Source organism: Orcinus orca, chromosome 9, assembly GCF_937001465.1.
Source record: "Orcinus orca chromosome 9, mOrcOrc1.1, whole genome shotgun sequence".
NCBI lineage: Eukaryota > Metazoa > Chordata > Mammalia > Artiodactyla > Delphinidae > Orcinus > Orcinus orca.
In genome coordinates this window covers 79,292,302-79,305,595 of record NC_064567.1, presented here as the reverse complement: position 1 = coordinate 79,305,595, position 13,294 = coordinate 79,292,302, and the positions used below count along the sequence as shown (strand labels likewise).

The following is a 13,294-nucleotide window of genomic DNA, read 5'->3' as shown; positions in this document are numbered from 1 at the left end:
GCTATGTATCATTCTAGACAGTTTTCTATGTTAAATAGATGTTTAGACAGAGGTACTAAATACTGCATCCAGATTTGCCTAATGAGGATGAGTAGATTCACTGGCAAAGTCTAGTGCATTAACATGTTTGATGACTACTGGAAACATTAGGTGGCCTAACGGAAGGCACTGTACTCTTCCTTGCTGGTAGAGCTCCTATTTTGTCTGAGTGTTCACAATCACTGTTGCCATGTGTGCACAGAAGAGCTAAAAAGTGGGATATTGATTTGTCTGAGCCCATGCGGTAATTCCCTTTCCCTAGCCAATGAATGACTTTGTCAAAGGTGTACGATGTAGTTCTGTCCAATGAAAACAAGGGACAAGGAAGGGATTTTCTTGCTCATAAAACAGCTGCATGGAAATGAAAAGTCTTCTTTTTCTTTGGACTTTGCTGTCTACCTGTGATGCCTGCAATGACATGTTGTGGCCCTGAAAGGAATCAGCCTAAGGATAGAAGTTAACATATCAAAATAAGCATATGACAGCTCAATATTAAAAAAACAAATGACCCAATCAAAAAATGGGCAGAAGACCTAAATAGACATTTCCCCAAAGAAGACATACAGATGGCCAAGCAGCACATGAAAAGCTGCTCAACGTCACTAATGATTACAGAAATGCAAATCAAAACTACAATGAGGTATCACCTCAGACCAGTTAGAATGGCCATCATCAGAAAATCTACAAACAACAAATGCTGGAGAGGGTGTGGAGAACAGGGAACCCTCTTGCCCTGTTGGTGGGAATGTAAATTGATACAGCCGCCATGGAGAACAGTATGGACATTCCTTAAAAAACTAAAAATAGAACTATCATACGATGCAGCAATCCCACTACTGGGCATATACCCTGAGAAAACCATAATTCAAAAAGACACATGCACCCCAATGTTCATTGCAGCACTATTTACAATAGCCAGGACATGGAAGCAACCTAAATGCCCATCGACAGACGAATGGATGAAGAAGATGTGGTACATATATACAATGGAATATTACTCAGCCATAAAAAGGAACAAAATTGGGTCATTTGTAGAGACGTGGATGGATCTAGAGACTGTCATACAGAGTGAAGTAAGGCAGAAAGAAAAAAACAAATATCATATATTAACGCATACATGTGGAACCTAGAAAAATGGTACAGATGAACCGGTTTGCAGGACAACAGTAGAAACAGATGTAGAGAACAAACATATGGACACCAAGGGAGGAAAGTGGCGGGGAAGGGGGTGGTGGTGTTGGGATGAATTGAGAGATTGGGACTGACATATATACACTAATATGTATAAAATGGATAACTAGTAAGAACGTGCTGTATAAAAAAATAAATAAAATTCCAAAAAAAGCCAATAAGCATAAGAAATGATGGACAGGATCTCTGATGTCATCACAGAACTGGTGTCTTCCTTAGATGTGAGATAATAACCTTCTTATTGCTAACCCACTGTTGGTTGTGTTTTCTGTTCCTTGAAACTTAAAGCATCTTAACTGAGGCAAACATCAAGAAAAATATGTTTTATAGACATTACTCAAAATGAAATAGGAATAATTTTCATTAGTGAATTGAGAATTTAAGCCACTAGTTCTCGATGAGGAAGTTATTGATTTTCTGTCTATTTACTTCCATACATCATCCATACATTATAACTTTATCTGAGAGTTATTTGCAAAGAAAGAGTAATTCTCAAAAGAATAGAAAAACAAATGTTCAGTTTTACTGCCAGTAGAAATAACATTGACACAATTTAGGTAAGCAAACTGTAAACACACCATCAGAATTGTTTATTTTAAAATGCTTTTGTATGTGTGGAAACCTTCACTGGATTATAGGATATCATGGGACCTGCTGTCAGTAGCAAGTTATAATTGTTTATTTTTATAGTGTGGTGATTTTCTTCCTGTTCAATTACTACAGTCTACACATTGCTCAGAGTATTCCACACCCTGAGTTTGAAGAAAAGTAAAATATAAACTATGTATTATATTTAAAATATATAGTACAATATTAACAAAAATAGTTTTAGCTACCATTTGGTAAAGCCAAATTCAAATATCCTTTCAACATTTCAACTTAACGTACGCTTCTAAACATAGAAATTAAGAACTTTGATAGATTTAATGGAGTGGGATCAAACCATATAAATTAATCATATAAAACTACCATTTTTGTAAGCAAAATGATGAAATATTGGCAATTTCACATGATTTGAACTAAAATAAACATTTAAAACTTTTTCAAGAAATACAAAAACTGGTATTATTTTGAATTTCAAAGCTTTTTTTCTTTTCATAATGATCATAGAAGTTCAGAATGCTTATGTCACTTACCTAAGAAACTAGAGCTCGACTTGGTAAGACAACTGTAACATAGCAGATGGGAAAGGGATAGGGTGGGGATTTTATTCTTTGCTGATGTACATCAATTTATTCTATGTAATTCTAAGTCAAACATTTTTTGATCCAGTTATAACATTAAATCTGTTTGCAGATACAGTCATACAAAAAAAAAAGCACAACCACAACACTGCCTTATAACTATAATGAATGTTCTATTCTAATTGTGGGAATAAAAATATTTATAGGTATTGGTATATTCACAGAGCACAGTGTTAATATGCTAATGTATATTCTTAACACATCTTTGCCATAAACTTTAGAAATACTATATATGGTAAGGCTTTTATTTTTAGAATATCATTTACATGGAAAAGGATGAAATTGAGACTTCTAAATTATTCAGCTGCTCTAGCTGACGATTACTATTCAAAATCAAACTTCTGCTTTGTGCTAAGTGTGACAGCAGCTAGATAAAATGAATAAATATGTAATTAGGGTCAGGCTAATGGGTATGTTGGGGGTAATACTTTGCTTGCTGCATTGACAAAGCATTAATTATTTCTAGGTTTTAAAGTACTATTGCGTCTATCCTATCTTTTTAGCATTTTCTCTGATTCATATAATTTTAAAATAACAGACCCAAATTTACATTTTTTCCCCTATCTCATCCTAACCAATGGTCATCATCCGGATTAAGCCAAAAGGCTTAGAACTTTTCTAACATCACTGTGATATTTAGGACGTGGGATTATCAATACCTGATGATTGAATATAGAGGGACATAGTAAATGGGGAGAGGAAAGTGATAGGTTCAGTTTGGTATCCAGGAGGATATAGTAAGTAGTAGGCAGTTAATATATAAGTTTGGGATTCAGCAAAGTATCTCAGCTGAAGGCACTAAACTTGGGAATAATTACCGTAGAGGTGCTAGCTAAAATAAAGGATGTGGATGAAACAGCTGAAGAAAACCTGGTCAGAGAGTATAAGGGACTGAATGGTTGTGTCCCTTCCAAATTCACATGATGAAATTCTAACATGCAATGTGATGGTATTAGGAGGTGGGGTTTGGGGGAGGTAATTAGGTCATGAGGGTGGAGCCCTCTTGTATGGGATTAGTACCTTTATAAAGAAAGACCCCATAGAACTCTCTTGCCCACTTTGAGTCATGTGAGGATGAAGAGAGTTCGGCAGTCTGCAACACTGAAGAGGGCCTTCACCAGAACCTGACCATGCTAGCACCCTGATCTAAGACCTCTAGCCTCCAGAACAGTGGGAAATAACTTTCTGCTGTTTATAAGCTTCCAAGGCTATGGTATTATACTTTGATATAGGAATCCTAACTGCCTAAGACAAAGAGGGAAGAGAAATAGGAGAGAGAGGTGCCTTGGACAATGAGAGACGCAAGTGTTTGTAAAAAGGAGGACATGAGTAAAGTCAATTAAGCTGAGACCTAAAAAGCATTTCCTGAAGTAGACTGCTAAGGTAGTTAGTGGCCAAATTATGGACAGCCTTGTCTATTAAACTTTAGTTACTTCACTGGCCGTCAAATATTTTGAAGTGGGGAGTGACAATATCATAAAATCAAATCTGTGTAGTAGTAATTATCTCTGAGGGGTGTGTGTGTGTGTGTGTGTGTGTGTGTGTGTGTGTGTGTGTGTGTGTGTGTGTGTGTGTGTGTGTGTGTGTGTGTGTGTGTGTGTGTGTGTGTGTGTGTGTGTGTGTGTGTGTGTGTGTGTGTGTGTGTGTGTGTGTGTGTGTGTGTGTGTGTGTGTGTGTGTGTGTGTGTTCGGGGAAGGGGTTGCTGAGAGAGGGAGAGAATTTTGGACCAGCTAGAAAATACGTACTCTGTTTTAACAAGTTGATCATTGTGGGAATGAAAAGGAAAGCACAGATTAAAAGAACACTTAGATATAAAATCAAGAGCACTTAGTAACAGCATGTAGAGGCTGAAAAGCAGCTAGGAGAAATTAGAGATGATAGTGGGAATCACAGACTGAAGTCACCAGCAGGATGGTGGTACTCTCAACTGGAAGTAGAGATGTGGGGAGAAGAATAGGTCCGGGTTGTATTATAATGAGTTCCATTTTTGAAAGACTGAGTTTGAGCAGTCAAGAGAATGCCAGCAAGCAGTAAGATACTGGATCTATTGACAACGAATATTTCAGATCTACAGATGTGGATTTAATTGATCCTCAGTGCAAGAGCAATTTATCCATATATTTTGAAATACTTTTAAATACACCACAGATCATGAAGAACCTAGGGGCAGGATGGGAATAAAGATGCAGACCTACTAGAGAATGGACTTGAGGACACGGGCAGGGGGAAGGGTAAGCTGGGATGAAGTGAGAGAGTGGCATGAACATATATACACTACCAAATGTAAAACCCATAGCTAGTGGGAAGCAGCCCCATAGCACAGGGAGAGAGGGGTGTGATAGGGATGGTGGGAGGGAGGGAGACGTAAGAGGGAAGAGATATGGGGATATATGCATATGTATAGTTGACTCACTTTGTTATAAAGCAGAAACTAACACACCATTGTAAAGCAATTATACTCCAATAAAGGTGTTAAAAGATAAATAAATACACCATAGAAATACCCAACGAAACATGTAGTGCATAAATGGAAGTTGGTTTCCGTTGATGGCATTTGCAAAACTATACTTTAATTACCTGTAGATAATAATTTTTAAAACTATATTTGGGGCTTCCCTGGTGGCACAGTGGTTGAGAGTCCGCCTGCCGATGCGGGGGACACGAGTTCGTGCCCCAGTCCGGGAAGATCCCACATGCCGCGGAGCGGCTGGGCCCATGAGCCATGGCCGCTGAGCCTGTGCATCTGGAGCCTGTGCTCTGCAACGGGAGAGGCCACAGCAGTGAGAGGCCCGCGTACCGCAAAAAAAAAAAAAAAAAGAATACTAGTCAGTTATTTTGTACAATGTCACTTAACTTGTGTTTGTATGGTGTTTTCTCAAAATTCGATTGAGGTTATGCATTGGGGATACCACAGATATACATTACGTCTCAGTGCATCATAATAGAAACTCAAGATTTGATAAGTCTGGTGATGTTCACACTAATTGTTCTGTAAGGTAGCAACTGCCAGGTTTCTCCACTGTAAAGTTACTATGTTTTTCTTTGTAATTGATAGATTTGGGGAAGGGATAGCTACTGAGTATGCAAATATCCCCTTTCTCCTTAAACTTTTGTCCACTAATTTTAGCATCCATCATTGGGTCTTGCCTGCAGCAATTATTACAATGGTGTTCTAAGGGTGATTTTCTATTTCCCTCATTTCTTCTACACTTTTAACTGAAATTCTTCTATAGGAAAGAGTTGTCCCTTTTCCCATTCACTTATTTTTTTATTTATTTATAATAGCATGGGCTCACAGATATTTACATCATTCTCTTGGTATAATCAAATACTGTCAAAATTTATGTGTTGCTTGAATTGTTCCAGGCTTGGCCATAGTGAGCTCTTCTAGGTTGGATCCTGTGTCCTTTTGACACTTCACTTTTCCTTCCTTTCCTTTTTTTCCTCCCTTCCCTCCCTCTCTCCCACCCTCCCTCCCTCCCTTCCTTCTTTCCTTCCTTCCTCTCCCTCCCTCCTTCCTCCCTTTCTTCCATCTTTCCTCACCCCCTCCCTTCCCCTCCCTCTCTTTTTCTCTTTTCTTTGCTTTCTTTAGAGTACATTCATGCTCCAGACTCATCTTGTATTTTCCCTACTCCAGTCAAACATTAAATCTGTTTGCAGATACAGTCTGCAAACTCCAACCACTTCTCCAAAGAACCTCAGCTCCTTTTAATGGAGAATGTTATGTACTGGAAATGCTCTTCGCTGCTTGAGTGTCACTGTTTCTAGGTTCTCTCAATGAATACAGACAGGAGATATATGTATGTATATTAACACATTCATAAACACTGTTGCATGTCCCAATCTCTTTCATATGCCCTCCCCCCACCCTCTGATCTCATGATGGCATCTTGGACCTTGGACCTTCCTATATTTATATGAATTTATGTGAATCTTTTGGCTGCCCCCTAAAATTTTCCTGGGCACAGAGAAACAATATCAGTGGGGTCAAATATTCTAATTGAAAATGGTAACTTCCTGAGGTAGGACTCTTAACCTGATCTCTCTTACCTGACAGTCTATCAGTGGTGTACCCCAATTACAGATTTCCCTTTTAACCCTCAACACCACGACCACACTGTTCTCAATTAATCTATAAACTGATGGCTAGACCAGCTGGACAGGTGAGAGTCTGACACTTCTAGAAACAACACTAATACTCAGCTTATAGAACCATCAGCACAATTATCTATCTATGGATAGCACCCATATACTTTATAGTCCTGGCAAGGGACACATCTATTTAAGTATCTCTTCTGACACTAACACTGTGACACAAAGTCTTACGCCACAGTGAGCCAGACTAGACAAGAACCAGAATAAAACACTTGAAATCATGCTCTAAGCCTAGCCAGTTTTGATCATGAAGGTCTCTGGTTATTGTAGGACCCAGATCTCATGTGGAACAACTTGATACTTTTTTACGGTAGTTATTTTTGCTAATGAAAATGTGTCACCGGCAAGGAGAGCCTTCAGTGATATTCACTCTGTAATATTCCATCTCTGTGGACTCTCTGGTAAGAATGCATTAGATCAATACACTGTCTTAGCACTCTGTTTTTTATGTCCATCCATTTTACTGTCTTGACTGTGTTTTGCTCATCACTAGTTCTTTTGTTACCAGCTTTCACTCAGTTGTGGTTCCATGAACTGTCCTACCAATTAGAAAGTGTCCTATGAATACATTCATACACATTGCTTCAGTTTAGCAAGCTTTACAAGTCTCTTGCCCATTTCCGATCAGTAACTGATGCTACATTTTTTTTTTTTTTTTTTTTTTTTTTGCGGTACGCGGGCCTACTAACTGTTGTGGTCTCTCCCATTGCGGGGCACAGGCTCCGGACGCGCAGGCTCAGTGGCCATGGCTCACGGGCCCAGCCTCTCCGCGGCACGTGGGATCTACCCAGACCGGGGCACGAACCCGTGTCCCCTGCATCGGCAGGCGGACTTTCAACCACTGCGCCACCAGGGAAGCCCACTGATGCTACATTTTATTGGACTATATTCAACTTTGTCCAAACATAGGTTCAACGTAGATAAGACAATACAGCACAACTCTATTTTTCTTGGTTATTGCTGTGGTAACAGTATGAATTCATGGAAAATTTACTCTGTAGGTAGTATAGGGTCAAGTTGTTGTAATCTAATATCAAACTCTATTCAAATACTTCACCACTATCCCTCACTCTTCCTATAGAACTAATATTTCATAATTTGATACAAAGAAAAAATTATCCTAATGGGAAAATATATATATGTACAAAAGAATATATATGAGGCAAGGAATTAGAAATAATTTAGATTAAAAGAATGGCCATGTTCATCTGATGGTGTATTTCTGGGAATTGAGAGGAAGAAAACTATTTGGAAGGCATTGCAACTAACTTTGCACTATTATTATGAAACCTCGTACAAACATAACAATTGTGGTTTCCAAAAGGTTCTCACATGTACTATAGTCTCTCATGAATATGGAGATTTACGGTCGTTGGCTCCACTGAAGCTGAGAATGCTAGGGGAGAGGTGAGCTAAATCTACCTGCAGTGGTAGGTGTAGGCTGGATCTCCCAGATGGCACAAGGACTGGGCCAAAACAAATGCAGTGAGATCCTGGATCTAGCATTTCTCCAGTATCTTTTTATATACTTCAAGTTTTCACAATATTAAAATGTAATTGTTTTAGAGATCCTTTAAAAGACTGTAAGAATGGTACCATGATAAATGATGCCACTTTATTCTGTTGGTCAACTTTAGTAAATGAGTTAGTGAGGGAAAGCAGTGAAATAATTAAATAGTATAAAGTACTGAATACTAGTGGCTTTTATAAAGTGATACTGGGTTTTACTCATCCCTTCTTAGTAGACACCTAAGTCAGTGTTTATATATAAAAATCAATGGTGAGTCGCTGCTATTACTCAGGCTAGAGTCCTCTCATTGGAAATATGCTGCATTAATAATGCCTGCAGTATGCTGCTCTGGACATCTGCAGACCGTAAGCCAGGAGAATTCCAATCTTCTCTTAAGGAATCAAACACTCAGAATGAACAAGGCTCCTAAGGCTTAGCGATAACATAATTTACCTCCGGAAAACCTGTTGTGATACCCCTCTGCTTCTACAGCATCTCTACGTGTCTTTGTCAGCACTTATCCCATGAAATGCTATGTACTTAACTGTATATCAATTTTCTCCTTAGAACAAAATCTGTATGTTATATATTTTTATATCTCTTAAGACTTCGTATCTCTATAAGACTGCATGCCTAAATACGTGGCACTGAGTAAAGATCAGCTAAATAAATTTATAAGCAGAAAACATTATGGAAGTTTTTCTTTATAAACACAGTCTCTAGGAAAATTTTTGTAGGCAAAATAGTTCTGAGTTAAATTTGCTTAAATGTTTCGATTTACTTTTTATCACACTTCAGAAAATAATGTCCAATATGAAAAGTCTAAGAACTCGAGTTTTTGAGAGCAAAAACTGAAAGTAGATAAAGCTCTGTGGTTTTAAAAGTCTTAGTGAAGTATTAAGTACACATTTTAATTAAATACAGAATGATGTCATTGTAAGTCAGCAGCATCTAACATTTTCCACTTCTAGCCCTTTCTAAAATAGTAAATCTAGAGGAAACATTAAGTTATACATAACACAATGTCCCTTTCATTAAAAAGCTATGAGATTATTATTTTTCTTCCTTCTAGAGGGTAAAGTATTTTGTGGTTAAGCAAAAGTACAAAACTTCCTATGTGAATATGAGACACGAGAGAAGCAATTTAATCATTTGAATCTAATGAATGCCAAAATAGTTCATTTATACTGGGAGCTTAAATATAATAATTTAAAACTTTCGCTCCAAGGTTGATTTATAGCTATTAAATACTTTCATAGCTGTTCCTTAATGACTGTAAAATTAAGTTGATTTTTGTTACATAAATATGAGTAGTTCTACACAAGATGAATACAACAGAAGTCAGTATACAGATGGCCCATTGGGCATTTACAACCTGACAGTTTACATATAGACTAATTTCCACATTCAGACATTCAAAAAACCATTCAATAGTATTAAAAATCATTAGAACTACATAATGAGATAAGCAGAATAAATAAACCCTTGTTCAAAGTTATATGCCTATAGTGTTCCAATCCTGTTTTATACCCAGCATTGCATGAGGTCCCGCTAATGTGTTGCTGTGTGTGTGTGTGTATCTGTTTCTAAATAATAAATAGTACAATTGTTTTTGAAAGAAGTTTTTGGAATTTTAAAGGTCAGTGTATAAAAAGAAGAGCACGCTTTTTAAAAATGGGCATTTACCACACAATAAACACATTTTATCAGTAATGGATTTGTAGAAAACTTAATTTTATAATAAAGATCATTTTTTCCGTCAATCATATTACATAAGTATACTACTGATTAATTTGAGGGCTTCTGAAAAATGGCTCCCATATTTTATTTTTCCTCTCTCATCCTACAGACCATCAAAGGTTCCCTATAGACTAGGTAACATTATTTTATTTGGTTCTACCTTATATATCTTGCTCTGGGCCTTTGTTCATCAAAATCCTTCAAAATAAAATACTCTCCCTTTGTTTCTATCTCTGTCAAAATTAAAACTTTTCCTCAAAGTCCTTCTCAAGAAACAGACGGATTACATCAGAAATTAAAATCTAGGAATTACCACTACCAAGAAATATTCATTATTAGAAGCATGGCAGAATCTCAAGCAATATGAAGGTAAAACAAAGAAAAATTGTGGCTTTTTTTTTTTTTTCTAAACAGGGTCATAATCTTAGAGAAATAAGGATAACTAGAAATAAGTGGAAAGTTAGGAGGCAAAAAGAAGATTGAAAGATAAATTCCAATGGCAAAATTAAGTAGGAATGGACTAGGCTCTAGAGAGTTGTGGTAGGCTGAATAATGGCCTCTCCAAAGACAAGCGCACCCTGATCGCTGGAAATTTGTGAATATGTTACCTTACACAGCAAAAGGGACTTCAGTGTTGTAAAGAAGTTAAGGTTTTTGAAATGGGAGATAATCCTGGATTATCCAGGTGAATCCAATGCAATCACAAGGGTCCTTGTGAAAAGGGAACAGAAGGATCAGAGTGAGAGAAAGAGGTGTGATGAAGAAAGCAGAGGTTTGAAATGATTCAAGGAAGAGGCCACAGGTCAAGGGATGTAAGTGGCCTCTAGATGCTATAAAAAGACAAGAAAATGGATACTTCCTAGGGCTTCTAGAGGGAACATCGCCCTTGCAACCTCCAGAACTGCAAGCTAATAAGTCTGTTGTTTAAAGACACTAAGTTTATAATCATTTGCTACATTAACAATAGGAAACTAATACAAAAGTCAATACAATTCAATGAACACCACTTTGGCTTTAACTCAGACCAAATTTGTGTTCTGAAGTCCCATTTTGTCATTTATTTACTGTATGAACTTGGATTAACTACTTACTCTCTTTGACCCATCCTATTCACTGTGATATGCACATAAGATCCCTTTCTGAACACTCTTCCCCTGCATATTCCATGTGAACCTCACTCACCAGCTAAAGTTCTTTGGCTATTTGACTCATTTGAGTATCATAAGTTGCATATAGTAGGTCCTCAATAAATATTTGTTAAGTGAAATTGAAACTGATATTTAGTCCACCAAAAATACGGAATTTCATAGATACTTGTTCAAGAAAAAACAGTTAAGTTGTACAGTATTTCTTCAATAAGCTTCCAACCCAGCACTATATTTCTCCAAGAAATACCACTTACCCACTGGGCGAAGTCCCCTACTTCTGGGAATAATAAAGCATTTAGAAGCACAGTATGAATGTGTACATCATTAACTCTCATTTCCCCACCCCACACCCCCAAAAAACCCCTGAAGTTCATACGTTAATACAAGTGTTGGATTATTGTCACTGCTTGCTGGCTATATGAGGAAGGTGAAACATAAAAGAGAAAAAGGAGTAAAAAAGCATAAAACTTTATGGTGGATTCTTTTGTGCTTTATACTGTGAATAGGAATATCTTCAAGTTACCACTAGGTAGAGGAAGTGAGAAAAGGTCTCATATTTTTACGACATGAAAGCTAATACTATTTAAATCATAACTACTCGTATAGAAAAATGGCACACCTTTTCTGAACAAAGCTAGATGCTGCTATAGACATTTTATTAAGGAAATCAGAAGGTACTCTGCCCCCTGTGCTAGTTTAAGTTTAGTTCTTTAACTTAGTTCTAATACCAGCAGTGAGACAGGTACAGTTTTATTTTAAAGTGTAAAGAAAAAGACCAAAAGTTCAACTATTTTCTCACAAAAATAATATTTTCTAATCCTTTAAGCCACATGAATATATTTTGTTCGCTGTAAATCTCTGCATTCATCTAAAATATTGTATAAAAACCTAGCCATTTAATCATTGGAGCCATCTATTGCAACACAACAGTACTTATAAAAAGTATTTATACAAACACTTGCCTTCTTTGGATTTGGCTACTCCTCTTGCACATGTGTTTTTTAAAAGCTGTAAGAAAATTAAGGTGCTAAGAAACTGAACAGGAAGTTAAATTTGTGTAGAGCTTATCTCACCAAATCACCCACTGTCAGAAGTTTCTTCAGGTACCGAAAGGGAAGATTGATATCCCTAATTGCATGGTTCACCTAATGAAACTGAATATAATCACATTTCTGGAAAGTGAAATTGTTCTAGCTTCTGATAAAGCACTTCTTCTTTAACTGTTGGAATAAAGTGCATTAGTACATTTGCAAAGCAAATAGGTTTAAGGAGGAGGAGAGAGGAATTTCATCCCTTACTCCTGAAAGTGAAGCAAAATCTGTTTAAGAAGCAATAAATGTATAGAAAGAAAGGGAATGCCTCTCTTCAGATATATTGTTCCATTTAAGTGTTATGTGTATACTCTGAATCAAGCTGTCTATAATTTATGAAAAAATACCTGGCTGTAAGGGCTCTTAGATGGAATTCAAGTAGACGTGATCCAATTTTTTGGTTTTAAACCTAAGTGGTTTTTTCCTTACTATTTAGATATGCATAGAAACCTTTTATTCTATGAACTTTTAAATATGTACAAAGATACAATTTTAAAATTAAGAACAATTGAAACAAATAATAAAAGTTTCCATCTCTCAAATATGTTATTAAACATTTTGAGACCAGAATCCTAATTGCCCTTTGGTGAACAGCAATCATTAGATATCTACTCAGCATTCAGCAGGTTTAGGTAATGGTACCTGGTAAGAAAATTGAAAACTTTCAGACTGCTGCCTTGGATGCAAAACCTTTGAAAGTCTTGATTTACAGAATTAAGGGAACAAAATGGTTGACAGTTCTTCCGGTCAGGGTGACCTATAAAACGCCATTGAATTGATGATTTGTTAGCCTTAATATTTTAGCAGCTCATCCATTTCCTGAGTAGTCTTATGAGATTAAAAATGTCAGGTTGGATATTATGGTTTTAAACAAATATATGTATTTTCCTATTTGCATATTATATTGTGACCAATATAAGATTACAGAATAGGATCTACGAAAGTAAAGCTTCCAAGACTATTTGAAATTAAAGCTAAAAACAGTGTAATTTCATGATCTTTGTTGTACTAAGGCTATTTGAAGCAAAATGCAGGATGTGATATATATCACCATTCCTTAAATGTTAAGTCCACAGGAATGAAGCTACGTAAACTTGTACCAACACTTTCTGGTTGGTAAAACTGGAAAGAGTTCAAGAAGGCTGAACTTCTATATGAACACTCAGAAGTGCTATT

General features: G+C 36.7%; 1 protein-coding gene across 1 annotated transcript in view; it reads right to left on the bottom strand.

Moving 5' to 3' along the window:
- The window catches only part of SEMA3E (semaphorin 3E), a 265,665-nt gene that overhangs the window by 216,555 nt on the left and 35,816 nt on the right, over window positions 1-13,294 (bottom strand). The gene's annotated exons all lie outside the window — the stretch shown is intronic.